Raw genomic sequence first — 22,522 nt, forward strand, 5'->3', positions numbered from 1 at the left:
GCATATGTCTATATAGATATACATTTCTAAATATAGATATACATTTCTTGTTCAGTCTCTGTAATGTTACTCATGTATGTTTTCAGGGATGACCATGTGATATTGAATAAACAATTGGCAAGCTTTCCCTTGGGAAGACTATTTCTCCCACTCTCTGCAGTCCTTAGTTGCTCATATTTCTTCTTGTAGGGCAAGGCCTCATTAACTCCTCTCCATCCCATCCACTGTGATGTGTCTACTGGTGTCATACTTGTTCAGCTTATATCTAAGACCCTTTATTTCAAACAAGCAAAAAAAGCTCTAAATTTAACATATTATTTTTTTCCTGCATTAATTTATTCTCAACCCATAGGCTAAATGCTAATAAGCACACTTGGTATAATCTCTGCAGTTAAGAAGCATGTGTGTCCAGATTCTAATGAGTATATGATTGTTTAGTGAATTTAATATTTAGCTTTGATCTTTCTTTTTACCATGTTTCTTGTTCAGCAGTTACCTATGATAGTACCTGGAACATGACTAAGAATTCTGTACTTTATTATGGTCAATTATCTCCATCTTTTATAAAACCAGTGCTGGGTTTCTCACACTCCAAATATTACATTATCTTATATAGCTTTGCCTGAAAAAGTTTTACTTTAAAGATTGTATTTTACATTTAACACAGCTGTCCCTTTCCATCTTACTCCAATACTCCCCAATATCCGTTCTTTTTAAGAAGGAAGACAAAAGTGTGGATGCTTTAGTCCTACATATATGGGGGAACAAAGTAATCACAGAAGGTAGAGAGAGGGAGAGACCTGGGAAGGAGAGAAGTGAGGGACAGAAAATAGGGGGCCACGGCCAGATGTGCAAAGAGAATGGGAGAAGTACAAAGGGTTAGAATATTGGACGGAGGTGTGTAGCGGTGGGAGACGGGGAACTGGTTGTAGCCACTAGATAGTGCCAGATGCAAGGGAAGCAAGAGGTTCCCAGGGCCCAGTGGGGATGAGATTGGCTGAAATACCCAACAAACGGGAGAGAGAATCTGTAGAGACCATATCCAGAAGTTAGTTATGGTTCCCAGTTGAAGGATGGGGCCACCCACACTTATCAATATTTTAACCCAGAATTGCTACTGTCTAAAGAAAATATGGGGACAAAGAGTGGAGGAGAGACTGAAAGAAAGGCCATGCAGAGACTGTCCCACGTGGGGATCCGTCCCATCTACTCACACCAAACCCAGACACTATTGTTGATGCCAAGAAGTGATTGTTAACAAGAGCCTGGTATGGCTGTCCCCTGAGAAGTTCTGCTAGAACCTGACCAATACAGATGCAGATGCTCTCAGCAAACCATCTGACTCAGCATGGGGCCCCCAATTAAGGAGTTAGGGGCAGGTCTGAAGGAACTGAGGGGATTTATAGTCCCATGTGGGGAGCAACAGTGTCAACAGGACAGATACCCCCAGAGCTCCCAGGGACTGAACCACTAACAAAAGGGTACAGATGGAGGGACCTATGGTTCGAGGTGCATCTGTTACAGAGGATTGGCTTATCTGGCATCAATGGGAGGGGAGGCCCTTGGTCCTGTGGAAGGTCTATGCCCCAGCATAGGAGAATACTAGGGCAGTGAGGCAGGAATGGGTGGGTGGGGGAGCACTCTCATAAAAGCAGGGGTAGAGGGGTAGATGGGTAGATGGGGATTTGTGGAGAGGAAACCAGGAAGGATGATAATATTTGAAATGTAAATAAATAAAATAACCAATAAAAAATAATAATTTTCTACCTTACTATGTTGTCAAGCACCCTGCTTTTTTCCATTATACACAAACACACACAAATACACACACACACACACACACACACACACACACGCACACACACACACACACACACACAAATTCATATTTCTGCTACTGGGTATCCCTTGAATGTTCAATCTGTTTCTGAGAATTGTTTTCATATTAAAAGTACAATATTTCACATTTTGCTGTATAACCTTTTCCAATAAGTAGCTATGAAGCCTGAAAGAATCCTTGCCTCGTTAATGACCACTCCAGATTCAAGTAATCATCTTCTGAAAGGTCAAACGAAATGTAGATGTGGTCCTTTACTTACTGAAAGTAAAACCATGGTACTTGAGTTTTAGGCCTATGAACATTATACAGTTTGCTCCCAGATGAAATTGTTCCTGATGACCCCAGGAGGTGGATCATAACTCTCAAGGCACTGAGCCCAACAACTGCTCTCAGTAAATGAAACAACCTACTGACTGGGCAAAGATGTAGAAATAAAACTGGCCTAATATTTGAAGAAAATGAGACAAAATGAGCAGCAAATGTGACAGTTTCTTTATATTCACATGTATTCAGCTTCATCTGGAGGTGGGGAAGGAAACCAAGGCAGGTCAATTAAGGAATCTGGAAAAACTTGAAAGAGTGAATGCTCAACCCAAACATTTTCAAGGGTTGTACATACATTGGAGACAGATTAAATAACATGACATAACAAATGTTCAGTAGAAAGAAAAGGACAAAAGGGACCTTCTAACAATTATGTATCGTCTTTAAACTTTTGTTCACATGAATGCAGAGGCGAGAAAATTTCTTCTCCCTTTGAAATAAATGACTGAAAACCAATGAGTAACAACTTGCTGTATACATATGCATGTGTATGTGCATATACATCATGTATATCATATACATCACATACATCATATATAACGTACAGATGCATATATACGTTTGAACAGTTTTTCAGTTTCCCCTTTTTTATGCTAGAAGACATATTTGTATATATAACTATAACTATATATATATATAAAACTATATATATATAAAATATTAGATATTGCTGATTTTCTCATCTGTTTACATTGTTGTTGTTCTGGTTACTTCTTTGTCAACTGCCCTTTTTTCTTGCCTATAGGTAAACCCAAGAGGGATTTTCTTAATTAATAATTGATGTACAAGGATGGAGCTCATTTAAGGAAGTGCTATGCCTGGGCAGATCTTTGAGTTCTGAGAAAGCAGGATGAGCAGGCCAGTAATCAGTATTCTTCCAGATTGTCTCCATATTTTGCCTCTAGGCTCCTGCCTAGAGTTTCTGCCCTAAGTTCCCTCAATGGATGGAGTGTAACCTGTAAGGTAAATAATCCTTTCCCCTTTCTTTCCTAAGTTGCTGTTGGACATGGTCTTTATGACAATAGAAACAGAACTAGGATAATTATCTAGATTAATCAAGTTTAGGTGTAATATTCTCCTTGTGTAATCAACTGTTACAGAATCCTGGGGCAAATGAGTAGAGTGTAGATGAGTATAGTGTTAAGTACACACACACACAGACATGCACACACAAGTCATGTATATACTTCATAGTTTTGATGAGCTTACCATTTTTGTTCAACTACCTTCAGTTTCTTTATCTGCAAACAGGCCTAATAGCATTCTTAGTAGCTCATAGTAGTTTCATCAGGAAGGTTAAAGTTATACACTCAAATACTCAAATCCACAGTAAATTTTATGTGATAAATATGAATTATTCCTTTGTCTCATGTCATTTCAAATTTAATCTTAGTAAAATACAAAGTAGTAGCTATTAACCATTTAATTTAATAATATATTAATTTATTGAGGAAAAATTTATTCTTCAGGCAATCTCTTTTTTGTATAGCTATAAGCTGTTGGAATGTCCACATAGCAACAAGTAGACATTTAAATTTTATTGAATATGGTAATTTTCACAAAACAACTTGATTTTAAAAAAAACTAACACCTTTAAATCAAAGGATGATTGCAAACAGCAAGGCTAATATTCAGAAGTAAATCTTGCCAGGCAGTGGTGGCACATGCCTTTAATCCCAGCACTTGGAAGGCAGAGGCAGGTGGATTTCTGAGTTCGAGGCCAGCCTAGTCTACAGAGCGAGTTCCAGGACAGCCAGGACTACAGGACTACACAGAGAAACCCTGTCTCGAAAAACCAAAAAAAAAAAAAAAATCAGAAAAAAATCAGAAGTAAATGTTTTCAAAGATTAGGGAATAGAACAGATTTGGAAAAAAATAATTACCAAGAAAAAGAAATTGTTGAGAGAGGACTCATAGATAAGTAATAGACAGTACGATAAGGGGATAAGGGGAATTCCAGGAATGCACAATTAATTCCTTAATTCATCTATATTTTATATACTTAGCTTCCAATTTAATTATTTTTCTTTAGACATTTAAATATAATTGAGTAATAAAATTATAGGAAAGGACAGTAGGGACACAAAAGCCATAAAAGGACAGGACACAGGCATAAGTTATTCCGGACAAAAATTCATATAGGGGTTTTTCATCAAATAAAAAGACAACGGAAAATTGAATGAACATTAAATGTTATAACAAAGACACATCACCAAAGGTAATTGCTATGTGAAACTGTGCAAATGTTGAAACCTCCTTGAGGAGTTCAAGCTTTTAACTCTCTTTTTGTATCATTATGAACCATTTGGGAAGAAATTACCTCCAAATCGTAAGGCTGAACAGACAATGCTTTCCTTGGCAAAAGTAATGCAAACATTCTGACTACAAAAATCAATATACTGACTCCCACAACCACTTTAAGTACCTATCTAAAATGAAATGTCACACTTGCTTCACTGGGTCACCCTGCCTTGCCTTGCACAGATGAATGAGGGGAAGGAGAATACCCCACTGAGTGTCATCCCTTTAAACTTAGCACTACAATTTCCATAAGCCAAATCTGCTGCCAATAATCCTACTACACTTTTGTAGATTAAGTCCACACTCTTGGTGAACGAATACATACAGCCCAATCTTCCAGTTTCTACTTCATGTTTATTAAAGTATTTATTTTCTTATTTTCCAAGAAAGCAAACAGACAAACAATCAAATAAACGACAATCAAAACAGAGTGCTCCTCAGTTGCTACTATGACACCCATCACTGCAACCAGTAGACTGTAGATATTACAGTCAGTCTGTAAACATGAGCCTTAGTGTGGGACAGCTCACCCGGTCTTATCTCCTCACTCAGTCCTTAATAAACTTGTACTATCTTAAATGATCATGTTTCTTTCCTTTTACACTCAAGCTATTGACAACAAGTATTTATTCTTTATTAAAAAATCATAATAGATAAATTTATATTATCCCCATATGCTCCTCCTATTTATTTCTGCCTACCTCAATTTATTTTACTAACGAATATACATGTTATAACATAGAATGTGATGTGTCAATCCTATATATTGCATATCAAACTATACTGAATATTTGACCTCTCACTTCAAAAGACATATTTTCGTGATGTGAATACTTAAAGTCATTGTTTTAGTTATTTTTAAATATATCATAAAATTGTGTTAACCATAATCCATCTTGTAGTATTCTAGAGTATTAGACATTGTTCCTCTAATACAGTCATAGAATTGCATATTGAATCTATAAACAAACAAACAAACAAACAAAACAAAACCCTCTCTTTTTCTCTCTATGGGAATCAATTATCTTCTCTCATCTATTCTAGTCTTGTTTACATTCTTTTCTGTACTATTCTCGTTTACATTCAGTGAGTCAACCTTTTAGATTCCATATATGAGTGAAATCATGTAATACTTGCCTTTCCATGTACAGGTTAAAACATTACTCAGTTTAGCATATCACAAATGAGAGGATTTTATCGTGTCCTATTGCAGAGTATTATGCATTATGCCATTATGTATATGTCACATTTTAATCATTCCATCCATTGACAAACACAGGTTGACTCCATATTTTAATGATTTTGAATAATGGTGTCTCTAACATCATGATTTTCTTCAGTCTGCTGCTGTACTTTCTGATCTCCAAACATGACATTTCTAAATGAGTAACTAAGGGGTACTCAAACCAATATTCAGAATATTTCTTCAACTGCCAAATACCAAATCCTGTGACTGTTCTTCATCTTAACAAAGAGGGCCGTTGTTTGTCCCAGTGGCTTAAGTGAACTATTCTGAAACAATAATGATTCTCTAAATTAACATTCCATAAGTATCCATCAATTTTGCTGGCCTCACTCTGTGTGTGTGCTTGTGTATGTTTGGACATGCATGTGCGTGTGCTTGCTCATGTGCTATTGTGTGCACATGCTTGCATCTCTCTCTCTCTCTCTCTCTCTGTGTGTGTGTGTGTGTGTGTGGTGTGTGTGTGTGTGTGTATGTATGTATGTGTGTGTGTGTGTGTGTGTATTTACATCTACAATCTGAATAGTTTTAACATAATTAGATCCTCTGCCACTACCACCTTTTAGGAGATACATATAATTTCCCCCTTGTCTGATGCAATAGCTTTATAACACAGAAGGTCTACTTTACAAACAATCAATATAGATCTTTAAAGGTCTTTTAGATAGTTTAGATATAACAATACAAACATTCTATATGCTCCTATTAGGATCAAAACTCAATGCAAGATACTTATTTTGAGCCATGTATCTTTCTACATGTCTTGAACTCAAGTATACTCTTCATTTGATTTGCCACTATTAACGTTATTTTCACTATGGCAAGCCTGATACTTGGCTAAAGTCTGAAAACTAAGCTTATTTAGCCTTTATCTTTGCTCATCTCTTCCCCTGGGTGGTTTATTGGAGATGTTTTGCTAACTGTGTCTTTTCTGGGAACACTTCTCGAGCAATGTACAATGTGAGAGATAGTGTTCTCTATGCAGTCTAAAAAAATTACCTGCAACATTCTCCACCTCCAAATGCTGCAGAATTATTCTTTATAATACCTAATGATATCAGATGTACTCCACTGACTCTCTACAAAGGATGATACACAGAAAGCAATTAGTGCATATTGAGTAAGTAAATAAACGGCATGGTCTTCTTCACAAATATAAATCACTGTGAATTTCTGAAGGCTTTGTGGACAGCAGTTGGGAAAAAATCTACTCAATCAGTTATGTGAAATGCTTTAGTGACCATGAACATTTAATCACACCAAGTTTGACTGAAGAGCCATGTCAAGCAATTTGTGCTTTTAGATATTAATCTGAAAACTAAGAATAAAAGAGAAATTGATGAATCATACCAGTTACAGAAAATTGGTAATTTAATAAGCAACTCATTATAATTTGCTATGGTGGCTCAGAAGTTTAATGAGCAGAATTACCCCTGTAATTTTTCTGAAGCAGTGAGATACCAGTAAATTAATATACTTTAATAATAGTTTCTTTAATTTTTTTTCTGTATGAATTATTAGCCTCCATATTTTCTCACTAATAGTCAGAACCCATTGTCCTGGTGTATTTTACTTTGTTACATTTAACATCAAGATTTTATCTCTGTAGTAGCTTAATTTTTTTCTTATTATATTTTACTTTCTTTTTTAAAATGTTACAAGTCTCATTGCCACCACTGTAATGTATCTGCTGTAATGGAAGCAAGAGCTGTATACCAATTTAGCCACATTGTCTGTAGTACTCTTGAATGGTAGTCAACTAGGTTTGTTTGTAGATTGTTATAATATTTTTATGAGGTTCAATTATTTTCTTCTTTTTGTGTAGGTGTTTGGTTTACATGTATGTTTTATAGATCCAGTGCACACAGTGTACACAGAGGTCAGAAGATGTCATGGATCCCTTAGAACTGAAGTTACAGATCTTCTTGTGTTGCCATGTGGGTGCAATGGATCAAATCAATGTGATCCAGAAGAGCTTATTAAGTGCTGAGCCATCTCTCCATCACCATATTCTTTATTCTATATTCATAGATCTTTATAATGTTACTGAAAGACACAAAGCTAAGACTTCAACTTCTCATTCCTAATATTCTCTGTCTTTACCATAACACTGGACCTTTTTAACCATGTTTTATCATTATAACCAATCACTTATTTTATTCATTTAATAGCATTCCTTAAAAATGATTATACTTTTATATGAAATGTAATAGTGGAATGTGGAATATATAGACTTAAGATTTTTTATTATACCCAAAGTTTCTTCCTTGTAATTCTACCTATAATTTTCTTATTTCTTCTGCCTTTATCAAAATTTTAAGATGTGTTTATTTAGAATTCTTTTGTACACAAGTAAAATATTTTCTCAAAATTGTATATCCAAGTTCAGACAGAATTGAAGCCAATATCAGGTCACCTACTTTTAGCTGGAATCTTTAACAGTTTTTTGCATCTCTGCATTTCTCAATATTCAAAATGTGTGTGTCTATTACAGTAAATTGTTGCATGGCATATATATATATATATTGCAGAAATTGAAGAAATCATGTTTTCCTTCCTACTCAATATGATATTGAAATACTAATACATCTTTTTCCAATCCTTAGAAAAAGCGTAAAATAAATACTATTTCCACTATAATAATAAACACAACCAAATCTTTTTATTCATAAATCATATCAGAAATGAAACAATTTGTCAGCTTTCATTATCAATACTATCATAAAACAAACTGAGCTGAAAAATCCCCCAAATACCCAGCATCTCAATGTTATAGTTGGATATCATTGTAATGAATTTATGAGATAGAAAATTTATAAAATATAAAACTTGGTTTGTCTCTTAGAGTCTTAATGAATCCTTTATGTGTTTGGTGGCTTTATTGCTCTTGGACCTTTAGCTAGGCAGTACATCACAGCAGGAAGCACTTGAGAGAGAAAAGCGTCTCAATTCATGGCCAAGAATTAAAAGATATAAAGAAAGGTGAATTAGAGTGTAACTATACTCTCCAAGAGAACTTCCTGTATGCCACACATCTGTGAGTTCTAGCATTTACCAGCAGTGTCAAGCTAGACATTAGTCTTGTAACACAACATCTTTTGGCAACATTCTTTATCTAAAACACATGTCTGAGATTTACACAGAGCAGAAAAGGCTGCTATAGCTAAGTGATCTCAAGTCGCAGATTTTTAGGGTCATAAACATTTCATAGTTAAGATGTTTCCACAGTGATTTTTGAATATTAAGATGACGTCAGAGTAATATGAATTAAATAGACATCATATATCCTTTATTGTATTATGATATTTTTATAAGCTAACTAGATGCAGTCAATGTTTCCAGTCCATTGTAAATCATGAGGGTAACAATCAATGGTCTATACTATGTCAACAATGTTATTTAAGTAGTATGTTCATGTTTATATCATGCATATCTATAAGTACAAATCTGCATGGTTCCATACCACTATTTGATAAAACAGATTCTGATTTGAATAATGCTTGGTTAATTTTAGATTAAATATCTGAACCCAGTTGAACTAGACATGCTCAGACTCAGACCCTTGGAATAATATTACATGCATAAAATGTACTGTAGACTTAAATTTTCAACTTACTACTATTTTACTACAATAATTTTATCATAAGTGGATGGGTGTGGATATTTAATTAATAACATCTTTCTGTATTGCAAATGGTTAAAATTGTGAATATTAGGATAAACATTACATGACTAATGGTTTAATGGATTTATCCAGGATCACTGTGGTTAGAAACTCTTTTAAAACATATCTTTGCTCCATATAACATTAAAACAGAAAGATTCTGGGATTCAGATTGAATATTGTTGCTAGATGATATATGAATCTGCAAGAGAGCTAGAATACAAAACTTTAAGATCAGTTATAGTGATAAAACATTTTCTTAGTTTGCAATCAGGATCATGAGGTACAAAATCTTAGGACTTTGAAGGTTGAGAAATTTCTAATCTTGGTTACGAAACATTGACTATGTGACCACAATAAAATGACTTAACCTGTCTCACGTTCAGTGTCTTCCTCTATTAATCATCCTTAGCACTAAGTCTATCATATAGTCACAACAGGATACCACTGTTTTCCAAATCTTGCCTTGAATTATTTAAACTGGATTCTGACTATAGTAGGTTCATTAGCTTTTGTCAATTTGCCTAAAACAGAAAAAAGTCATCTGACAAGACAAAAGGTCTTGTCAATCCCTTCATCATATTGGCTTGTGGAGATGTCTGTGGGACATTTTCTTAGTTTCTAATTGGTTTAGAGGGGCTCTACTCACTTTAGGTGGTGCCACCTCTAAGTTGATGGAGCTGAATTCTGTAAGAAAGGTAGCTGACCAAACAAGAGCAATTGAGCCAGTAAGTGACCTGATCATATCTTTGCTTCAGTGCCTCAAGTTTCTATCTGGCTTCACTCAGTGATGGACTATGATGGAGGTGTAAATTGAAATAAAGACCTGTTTCTCCAAGTTGCTTTTGGTCATAGGATTTATCACGGTAGCATAAAGAAAACCACAATGGTTTAAAAATATACTTTCATAGAAAAAAATGTTTATAATTTTTAAATGGTTGGTCATTGATTTCCAAGTGAACACGGGAGTTTAGAGCCCTTAGTGTTTAAATTATTTCAATGAGTTGTCAATGCCTTAGGTTTTGAATTTGAAGAAGTATAGAACCTGTGAAAAATATATTAACAAGAGTAAGCTTTGATAGTAATATTTTAAGTAATCAATTTATCATCAAGTCAGTGGTTTTACTCCCACTCGTGTCCATAGAAATTATTTTAATTTCTGAACACTGAGCTAGTGTTGTTTTATGCTCAGCCCCCTATGTACTCTAGAATGTGAGAGGGAGGATTAGCATAGCTGTTCATTGTATCCCTTAACATCCATAAGTATATTATGTATTAAATAATTGTCTCCCAGAAATGAGATAAAGAAAGGATGGGCTAGAATAAAGGTAATTAAGTAAATTAGTTTATGTTTTACTAGGCACTACAAGTTCCTAATGCAATCCTTTTCTCCAGAATCCATAATTATCCCTAAATTTATTTCTTTCTGGACATTAAATAATTTCTGTAAACTTGAAATATTATTATTGGTTTAAACAAATTTGCAAAGTCAAAATAACTAACTGTTCTATATCACTTTGTCCTTAAAAATTCTTCATTCATTTGGCTTTTTTTGGCTTTGTTTTTTTTAATATATGTGTATGAGGTTTGTGTGTTTGTGTGTGTGTGTGTGTGTGTGTGTGCGCGTGCATGTGTGTGTAATGGCCTAGGAGAACAGAAAACAAATTTCTGAAATTTATTACCTATACAAATTTAATTCCTATACATGGAACCTAGGGATAGAACTTAATTTGTCAAATTTGACAATAAGATATTTTTATCCTTTCACTCATATTACCAGTAATTCACTGTAATTAATTATTTAAAAAATATAGTTCATTCTCTTTAAAGTAATTAAAACACTAAATTACTATTAGGTTTTCTTTGATGAGTAATTTTTATATGAAATGTTTGAGAATTTTATAAAAATCAACACTTATTTTAAAAATGTAACTTTATTTTAGCTATACATATATGTATATGTGTGTGTAGTAAGCATTTATAGTAGCATCTGCATGTGCCAGAAGACAGGGTTGGACTCCTGGAACTGGAGTTATAAACAGTTGTAAGCTATTAGCTTTGTGGATTTAGCACTATATTTTACTTCCTGCAAGTGTTTTTAACCACTGAGATATCTCTATAAGTCCCAAAGTCAACAATTTATCAAATTTGATATTCAGTTTCCATTAAGGATACTTTTAACCTTTATAAAAATTAAATCATGCTAAGAGAATTTATTCTTTTCTTTCAAGATTTAGCTATGTATATAAATCTGTACCAAGTATGCCAGTAATTTCTTATGCATTATGAATCATAAGCAAGTACAACCGGACCTTCAGCTTCACTAAGTCTAGCTAGTCCATGAAGCATTTCAAAATGCTAATTATCTAACTAAATCTTCTAGCCTTAACCCACATGTAGGGTTTTCATGTTACAAACCAGATTGTACATAACAACAGTAGCAAAAAAAATCTGTAGGTTATATGAAATAACAATTTTAATAATACTGCTTTTAATTTTTGAGAAAATTCTTACATCATATATTTTATTGACTATATATGTATAATATATATATATAATATATATAATATATATATTACATTTTTCTAACATAAGACACTAAAGTCATATATAAGAACTAGTTGGTGCTTAGTCTGATACATGTCTCCTCCCAAGTTCTATAAATAAATGATTTTATTGTAAATGCAGGAAATACTTAATATACATAAAGAGATTAAATACTAAAATCCTTTAACTCATTTTTTAAGAAAATTAGCTTTTGATATATCTATATATGTATTCAGTGAATATACTTGATGGGTAAATTTTGTAATGGGAAATGATTTATAAATAGTTACCAAACCTGTAAACAGCATTGTTTGCCCCATAATAGGAGAAAGAAAGAGAGAACACTTTTGCAATTTAGTTCTGATTCCAATTACTCTCTATAGTCTATCAGTACAATAGCCAGGAGTCTTGGCCCTGCTCTTATAGCAGACCATTTCATGAGCTCACTTATTTGTATGACTTTTAACCTAAAAGTATCATGAAGACAGAATCCTTCCTAATGCATGACAGTTTCTATCATTTTAAATCAAATCAGTATTTTAAAACTCTAATTATGGCTGTAGCTCTTGCTCCTGAACTAAAATTCATGATTATGACAAAGGAGGCTAAAGGGTAAAAAACAGACTGTCTGGCCAGGATTTGAATTAAGAAAAACATAGTGTCTCCTACCTATGTCCATTTTTTCCTTAAGCAATATAAATTACAATTATTCTGTTAGAATTGGATTTTTCTTTAGTTTAGTTAACTCCAATTTAATAGTCATTAACAATGGCCGTCATTAAAGAAGTGTTTATTTTTTCCAATATTATAGGAGTAACCTGACATTACTCAAGTGGCCAAGAATCTGAAGCTGAATAGTTTCCTATGGGGACACCTATTACTATTATTCCACGGAAAGAACATAACAGTGGAATGACTATATTGCTATACTATACACATCAATCAGTATATCATTCAACCCTCATCTGAGGAGCATTTTATTACAGTAGGTAGGAAATATCTCGGAGATCCACAATGGGTGGTGTGCAGAGAGTTAGAGACTTTGGATTAGATACTAAATGGTAACAAATGGCCTCTTTCATCAACCCTCTCCACTTAAGGCTCAGGGATTTATGAGGAGGAGGTAGAAAGATGTATATGATGTAGCAGGACTAATACACATGAACTTACAGGGACTGTGACCATAAAATGCAAGGTCGGCAGAGTTCAAACCAGATTAAGAAGCACTGAGAAAGACATGGTTTAATATTATAGATCAAATAAAGCTCTATAGGTAAGACATAAATGTGATTCAGTTTTTTTCAATTATACAAAAAATACCGGTATACAATTGCAGGATTGTCGTAAAGCATTTCTTCATGTAGTAAAGACTCCTATTGCATTAAATACCTATTGTCTTTATCCATGTAAAAGCTTTACATATGCTAAGATTTTAACCATATGAGCAAATTGCCACAGACTACATTTAGAAGTTGAGCATTCATTTATATTTGATTGTTCTGCTTTGTATATTTGAGAATATGTACTATAGGTTTGTAGCACAAATGACTGATAGGAAAATAACGGATATTTGCTAGTTATAGGTTCTGGTCCTATGAATGGAATATTTGAATTGTTAACATTCCTGAGCCTATGCCTGTTTGATGAGAAAGAGTACACGGGAACAGAGCAGAGAATGGTCTTATTTCATTATTAAGTTTATAGTAAAAGAGGAGAACATGCAATGATTTAAATCCTTGTGTTTGTAAATATCATAGTTTCTTTCAAAGAGGTTTATTTTCCACAAGAATAAAAACAGCAGAATTAATTTCAATTCAATTAGCATGGCTTTATAATGCTTTTAACATTTATGGGTTTTTTTTCATTTTTGTAAGATGCACTTCTAGAAATTTGTCTAATTCTTCTAATTTCAAGTTTCATAACAGTTTCAATAATAACTTCTTAAATTTAAAAGTGACAAGACTCTCCACAATTTAAGAATATTAACCTTATCTTTAAATTCCTGAAAATGTGTCAAATTTCTAATTCAGGGTTCCAAAAGTCCAAATGTTTAAAGGAAATTATCATCTTGTCCTAGACAACCTTGTCACTGCTGAAAGCATCAGGGTATAAGGCACACAATTTGATTACCAATAACAGCAGATTATCTTAAACTAATGCATGTGATCTAGCTCTTTTGTGATTTTCGTTTAGCCACTTTTATCTGTGTAAAATGTTGAATCTCTTAACAAACAAATAGTTAATCCTTCCTATCACTGAAGATTGTTCACTGTCCTTCTTTACTTCAGTAATTAACTATAGGTGGTATATCTTCTATTTCAATATAATGTCAAGAGAAAGATATAATTTGGTTGCTTATTGCAGTTTTTGTTTTGTTTTGTTAGTTTGTTTTTGCCCAATGATTGAAATTTGTGCTGCCCATATATATTTGGAAATCTGACCTTTCACTGAAGCAGATGAAACCAATTTTACTGGCACCTGGTCCAATGAGTGAAGTGTCCCATCTTGGATTCCAACCTCTTACACTGGTGACTTGGAGAGTCTGCATCCAAAGTACAGTGAAAGACGAAGCCCAAGGATGGTTTTATTTTCTGGTTATTGGTTTTGTTTTGAAACTCTGATGAACCACCTGTGTGCTCTAAAATCTTAATATAAGCGTTAGCTTATTTTTGCATTTACTGTGTGAACACCTTTTGGGTTGTGTATAAGGTGGCTGGTAAAGCATTTTCAAGATTGGTGATTTCATATTGTGGCCCTATACTTTTTACTCCAAAATGTGGAGAGCTTTTGAGGCTGCTTGGCAGGAATCCGACATTGGCCCAGGACAAAGAAATGGGCTTAGGCAGGAATCTGACTTTGTGCCATGACAAGGAAGTAAGTTCAGGCAGGAGTCTATTTTAGGAAAACAGAGAAGTAATTTCAGTCAGGAATCCAAGTTTTAGGCTAAAACAAAGAAATAGGCCTCAGGCTTGAATATGACTGTGGGCTAGGACAAGGAAGTAGGCTCAGATATTTTTGTCATCCAGATGAGCCCTTAGAAACAGCAAGAGTGATCTCGGTGTGATCTCAGGACTCTGTATATTGCCTTGTTTGTTCCTTGACTGTTTGTTTCTATTGTATTGTTGGTTCCTCAGTCTAGAACTGACCTAAATACCTGCATGTAATTAAAAGGGCTTAAAAGAAAAGTTGAATTAAACAAACCTGACTTCAGCCTCAGAACTGGCTGGGGTCATGCTGCAATTTTGTCTAGTCATCTCTTTTCTTTTAATCCTCACTCCTGTGTTGGAGAACTTTTTGACTGACTGAGCGGGCTTGGTCACCAAAATAATATTTTTATTGATTCTTTGGGAAGTTCACCTCATATGGCCCGTCTCACTCTGACTTCCCAGTCTTTCCATGTCCACCTCCCTCTGTGCTTGTGACTCCCCCTAGAACAGAATTAAAATGAGCAGACAAACAAAACCAAGTCCAATGTGTGTTGTCCACATACTTCACTGAGTACGGTTAAGTTTCTAGTGGCCCGCTAAAGAAAACTGTCTCCTATTCCCACTGTACCTCTATCAAAAGCCATCAGTGGTGGAGAGCCACAATTCAGCATCCTTACTTCATTTAAGAGTTCTACTTGATGGCTTCCAGTTTAGGGTATTACTTTGGCAGGTTTGTGTTGGAGGCTAGTGATTATCACAGAAGCTTTCCAAGTCTCTTTTTCTCAATTGTATGACCCTATTCTTTTAGCAAAAGCCAACTAGAAGATTATTCAGCACTGCCAAGACACACTTTCTCAAGCACAGAGCATCTGAGTAACAAATTTGTTCATTTGTTAAACTACTATGCAGGCCATTCAGTGTTTACTTTCACTAAAAATATATTAACTGGGTATAATACAAGGCTCATAGATCTATTCAGAAAGTTTCATGGGGATTTAAATAAATCAGCAATGATTTATTTGAATCATTAATGAAATCTCTATTATTATCAGGTATAACTGCATCTGTTGCTCAGACAAGACCCTCAGTATTTGCAGAGGAAACATTAAATAAATGGCCAAGTCTATCAAAGTCAGGCTTATATTCAAATGTTTAATGGCCGCTCTATAAAACCACCTTTTAAATATTTATATTAGAATACAGATTTGTGTTGTTCTCAGCTTTGACCCTTTTATGATGGGAAATTGTGAATGAAGAGACTCGTAACTGGTCAATGTACCAATTATAAGTATAACTTGTGAGTGCTCATGTTAGATGAAGAATCTACATTAACATTCCTTGTTGTCTGATTTAATTTCAGAAAAAATAGAGACTTTTTAATAGTTTCTTACAGTCATCTCTTCATAATGTGAATATCAAATGAGTATATCTTTGGATTTTTATCATGTCAGAATGCCTGATTTTAAAACTATTTGAGTTGCTGACTTGATTTTCATAAAATGTTACTAATACATTTTGACTAAGGAATAGTATAGAAATCCTGATTGGTTTTAATAGTTGAGTAGTACAAAATTTTCAGGCAAATGAATGTAACTAAATAATATCACCTGAATGAGGTAACCCAGACCCAAACAGAGATGCATGGTGTATACTCACTGATAAATGGTTATTAGCCAAAAAGTATAGAATACCCATGATGCAACCCACATATATTAAGAAGTTTGGCAAAATGGAAGGTCCGAATAAGGATGCTTCAATCCCACTTAGGCCTTAGACGGTTGAATAAAAGAATCACAGGAGGAAGAGGGAGTTGGGTGTGAGAAGAGAGGGGAAGGGAACAAGGGGGAAGGGGCAGGGGCAGGTGTAGGGGGAGACAGAAGAGAAGCCCATTGGGCCAGGCGAATGAATGCAAATATACCACTGCCTGGTGGTTGGTAGGGGGACCTCTAGAAAGTCCCAAAGAACTAGGATGTGAGAGGCTCCCAGGACTTAATGGGTGTGACCTTAGTCAAAATGCTCAACAATGGGGAGAGGAAACTTGAAGAGAATATTTCTAGTATATAGACAGATCCCCGAGTGGAAGGACAGGATCACCACCCCACCTTCAAAATGTTTGACCCAGAAATGTTCCTGTCTAAAATAAATGCAGAGGCAAAGAATGCAGCAGAAAATGAAAGAAAGAGCATCAAATGGCTGGCCCAACTTGGGATGCAACCCATGGGCAGGCACCAGTCCCCAACTGCTTGCAGACAGGATCATAGCAAGGCTGTCCTCTGAGAGGCTCTATCAGCATGTGACTGAAATAGATTCTGATACATGTAGCCAACCATTGGGCAGAGATCAGAGATCCTTATGGAAAAGCTAGGGAATGGATTGAAGGGACTGATGGCATTACAACCCCATAGGAAGACAAACAGTGTCAACTAACTGGAAACCCTGGGAGCTCTCAGAGATTAAGCCATCAACCAAAGAGCATAGGCTGGCCCAAGGCCCCTGGTACATATGTAGCAGAGGACTGACTTGCTGGCCTGACCTCAGAAGGAGAGGATCCACTTAATCCTACAGGGACTTGATATCCCAAGGGAAAGGGAATGCTGGGATAGAGAGCACACTCTCGGAGGAGAAGGGAGGTGAGATGTTTTGAAGAACTCTGGAAATGAAGACCAAGAAGTGGAGCAACATTTGGGAAATAAATAAATGAAATAATTAAGAATTGAAATCCTAGACTTTTATGAATTGCATATATTTTCATCACTTTGTAGTATGTGGTAATGTGATCTCTCCTTTCAGTATTGATGATTATAAAATTGAAACGTGCGTAAACTCCAATAATTGTTGAAGATAGTCTCATTTTCATAATCAAATATTCTGCCAATACATAATATTTCTGATAATATTAAGTTTTCATGTTCATTATACTAATATTTCAGTTGCTTTCTTTTTAACAAATGTTAGAATTATATGTGCCTCTAAATTTTTTAACATATATTTATGATTTTGTATCATTAAATGTTTGGTTGGTATAACTTTTTAATATAACCATGTACCTGCCCATGTGTAAGAATTTCAGGAGTTAAATGAAGTCACTGGTGGAATAAGTTTAAGAAATCCTTGCACAGAAATAAAAATCATAAAAACCAAAAATTGTATCTCAAGCATAACAGTGTAGTTTTGCTGTTATTATCAGATACAATAGCAGTTCTAAATATTATACAACACATAGCTCTGAAAGTCAAACTTTTGGTATTATAACAGATTGCTACTCATCTCATGTAGTAGTGTATTTAACCATTCCTTCAGGATATATATGCATAAACATGATTTAAGGATGGGGAGGTGGGAACAGATAATCAAAAGATTAAAGTAAACATATAAATATAAAACTATAAACATGAAGAATGATAATAAATATATTTGTGTATATGGAAGAATGCATATGCAAAAGATATTAACCAAAGTGACAGCCCAATGAAAGAGCAGAGTAAAAGCGCTTATTCAATGTATTATCTTAAAGAACATGTTTAGCTTTACAGATTACATGAAAGGGAAAGTAGAAATAAGGAACAAGGAAATAGTTCAAACATATGTTAATCATAAAAAAATGTCAAGGTGGCATCTTCAGCAATGATCAGGTAACACAGATACATAGATTTTTCTTCTGTTAGAAGCTGGTAAGAATGTAGCCATCTACCCACATTAGATCGCAGTTTCACAGGAGAATAAATTTGGAAGTTAAAAGGGTGCAAGAAGACCAGGAAATAATCAGAAAACCTAGAAAAGAGAAAAGCAAAAGCCAGAAGCTCTGCTTCTGTTGCTCACCATGGTTTGTTTATTTTGTGGGGCTGAAGGTCAAAGGTCAAATTCAAGGTACCCTTTATAGTAGGAAAGTAATGACCACTAACTATGTGATCATTCTGGAATAGTTTTGCAAGCTTTCTTGAGCTAAGTGTCATAAATTTCAAAAATACATTTTGTCTCATGACGCTTTGTCTGGACACTTATTATTTGTAAGTTTCTACCTTATTGTTCCTTTGCTTATATATCCTGGTTTCCAATTTATTGTTTTTGTGGGATTCCTGTGTGTCTGGATGAGTGTGGCTAAATGCATTTATCTGATTTTGCTATTTATTTTTTTGTTCTGTATTATTCATGTTTGATCATTTTTATCTTATTTACCTTGCAATATTTTAATCTTTATTTCTTTGATGATTATTTGTTTTCTAAAGAGAGAAAGCAAGAGAGTGAATGGATTTGGGTGGGTAGTGAGATGTGGAGAATCTGTGAAGCATTGAGTGAGGGGAGATCTTAACCAGTGTTTCCTGTGTGAGAAAAAATATTTTAATAAAAATAATTTTAGAAAATCTGTGTACTTTTCTATTTCTTATAATTTCCAATTTTAAGCTTAAACTGATATTGTACAGTATGAAAATAAAAACATAGAACTTCCAAATTTGTATACTAGAGTTATATTTTTAAATTAAGCTCTATTTTTCTCTTATAGCATAGAACACTAAATAATTAATTTAATTTTAATTTTTTATTAGATTAATAATTAATCTAATTAATTTCATAATTGAGATCTTACAATGCTATCCTTTAAATATTCCTGGAGTATAACATTTCCATTTATTTTATATAATCTCTGTAAATAAAATAAATATTCTATCTATTTTCTAGAAAAGTTTAGGGAACTTTTAAACCACAAAGTTACACATAGCTGCTGCTCAGTATTTTTATAGAGGACAGTGCGTGACTCTTTCAACATGTACATAATCACTTTAAATTAAGGAACTTAGCAATTATTATGATAACAAAAGCTAAACAGTGTGTAATATAGTGTAATATATATATATATATATATATATATATATATATATGTGTGTGTGTGTGTGTGTGTGTGTGTGTGTATGTGTGTGTGTGTGTGATATTAAAATATAAACATCCTGGCTACATTTTAAATTTGCAGTCCTGAGTTCAGGAGGGTTAAAAGATGTCTGAGTAGGTAAGAGCAGTGGTTATTCTTGAAATGGATAAGACTCGATTACTAGCACCTACATGGTTTTTTGCATCATTTGTAAATTTCCCATTGGCTTCCAGGATCCAATAACCTCTCTTACCTCTGAGGGAATTAGGTACATATTATATCATGCACAGACATATACTCAAACACATAAAATGGAAATAATGACATTCATGGAAATAACTTCAATAAAAGAAATTTCCAAAAGAAATCCTATTGCTCATTTAAAAAGTAGTACCTGGGCACCATCAGACCTGTGACCCTGGTGCTGTGGGGTCTAAGATAGGATAATTGCTTAGACTTTCTTGCTACCAACCTTGTCTAGGTTTAGAGAGAAAACCTGTCTCAAAGAGATAAGGTATAGAATGAGAAAACAGGACACTCAGTATATGCCTCTGCAGTACACATTGATGAATGCACATGAATACACACTCACACACACACACACACACACACACACACACACACAGAGTGATACTTTAATATTTTTTTAAATTTTGGTGACAGATGATGTCCCTTTAAAATTCTTGACCATACGAACTGTGGTGGCCAAACTCATAGACACCATGACGTATTAAAACTGAATGGTGGAGAATGAATATTTCAGAAATAGGGGGTCATCTCCGTGGAGACAGGAGGGTGGAGAGGACCATGGCGTGGGGAATAAAATCTGGAATGTAAATAAATAAACAAACAAACAAATAAATAAGAGATTAGATAAAAAAAGAAGTAGGGGGTTTTATTTATGATGGAAGCTATAGGGATGTAATAATCACAATGTATTATATACATACATGAAACTGTCAAAGAACAAATTGAATTAATAAAATCTATAAATAAAAAGAAGATAATCTCGTGTAGAACTCAACTTCAATTGTGAGCTGGAGCACTTTCATTGAGATGAAGCTGGCTTGGATCTATTCATGAAGCAATGTCATTACCAGGGTAGTGAATACTTGAATAAAGGATGGACTTGGGCCTCATTCTAAGTCTTAGGTTGTCACTTGTTCTTCCTCTTCCACACATAACATGAAGCAATATGAATGAATCTACCAGATCTCTCTCCCTGTCTCTTCAACTTCCCAGCACTGTGAAACAAATAAATCCCTATTCTGCATGAATCATCCTGTCTTAGAAATCTGGCATACTGATAGAAAAACACCTAAGATGGGTAGAAAGTCAAAACGACCATAAAGTTGACAGTCTAAACTTTAAAAACAATTGTTATGCACAAAAGTCCAGAAATTTTGATTAAGTGGTATACAGAGCCAAGTGAATCAGTGCTGTCTTAACCTTCCTTTTACAAATGCATGTAATTTCATCAGAATTTCCCATCATGAAAAATTTGCATTTGAATTATAGTCTTCAAGATTTTTGTCAACCATGATTAAGGATGACCTAAGAGGTGATTGGGAAAACAGCTTATAGCATTACAGAGAATGAGTACTTTTAGAAAACATTTCTCATTTTTTGTCTCTCTCCCTTTCTCTTTGACTTGCTTCTTTCATACAACATGCCTAATCTTTAATAAACATTTTTAATAAAAATGCATAGACTATTTGGCCAATAAGTAACTTATGAATAGTCAAATACTTAAAAGCCTATTAATATGAGAAATATAGAAAACAAGTATTCCTAACAGAAATAATAATTTAGTTCTCCTCCAGCCAGATAAAGCTCATGATTTAACTCTAAGGTACCTGTTGCTAACAATAACTTGGGGAAGAGCTCCCGGATTCTGACAGGGATGTTGCGAAGAATCATCCAAAACCGCATCCTGCTCGTCATCCTGGGGATCATCGTGGTCATCACCATCCTGACGGCCATCGCTTTTTTTGTCAAAGGACACTGATGCATCTGCTCTCCCTTGATAAACAGTGATCTTGGCTCGTTCTGAGTAATTAAGAAAAAAAAAAAAAAAAAAAAAAAAAAAAAAAAAAAAAAAAACAGGCCGGGCAGTGGTGGCGCACGCCTTTAATCCTAGCACTTGGGAGGCAGAGACAGGCGGATTTCTGAGTTCGAGGCCAGCCTGGTCTACAGAGTGAGTTCCAGGACAGCCAGTACTATACAGAGAAACCCTGTCTCGAAAATCCAAAAAAAAAAAAAAAAAAAAATAATAGCCATAGACATCATGACATGTAAATTATAAGAAAATACCTTTTATTGCTGATAACATAGTTACATGGAAGAAAGGTAAATGATACCAATATTCCATTATCAAAGAAAGCCTTTCAAAAATTTATTACTATTTAAACATTTTTATATTGGATTCTGAAGCACACTGTGTGTTAGTGTCATTTAATTATCTTCTATAGGCAAACATAGGCAAACTATGTGCCACAAATGAAGCCAGACATGGCTATATAGAAATATAATGCATTTTAAGGCAGACATGAGTGCTTTCTTATTTTTTTCCTTGTTTTGCCGCAAAGAATTCATTTAGGTGGCAAAGAATAAAGGACATAAAATGAGTAAAAGCTGGAGCAGTTGCTATATCAACTACAAAACAAATGTCAAGTCTTTTTTCTTATAGAAAAATACCTTGAAAATATGTTACAGCTTGCACCTTTTGGATTCTTCTCAACTTCATGAATTGGAAATTTAGACCCCAGAAGAACAGTTGTGGGCAGCAGAGGCTAACAGAAAGCAGAGAAGT

At 34.4% G+C, this 22,522-nt stretch overlaps 1 protein-coding gene and 1 non-coding gene across 2 annotated transcripts in view; both read right to left on the reverse strand.

Annotated features, from left to right (window-relative positions):
* The window catches only part of Sgcz (sarcoglycan zeta), a 1,017,502-nt gene that overhangs the window by 511,791 nt on the left and 483,189 nt on the right, over positions 1–22,522 (reverse strand). The gene's annotated exons all lie outside the window — the stretch shown is intronic.
* LOC114621993 lies at positions 7,359–7,508 on the reverse strand. Its single transcript, XR_003711515.1, has one exon. It is a non-coding gene; the product is annotated as a small nucleolar RNA SNORA1 (small nucleolar RNA).

The sequence above is a fragment of the Grammomys surdaster genome, unplaced genomic scaffold (assembly GCF_004785775.1).
Source record: "Grammomys surdaster isolate TR1022 unplaced genomic scaffold, NIH_TR_1.0 185, whole genome shotgun sequence".
In the NCBI taxonomy this organism is placed as follows: domain Eukaryota; kingdom Metazoa; phylum Chordata; class Mammalia; order Rodentia; family Muridae; genus Grammomys; species Grammomys surdaster.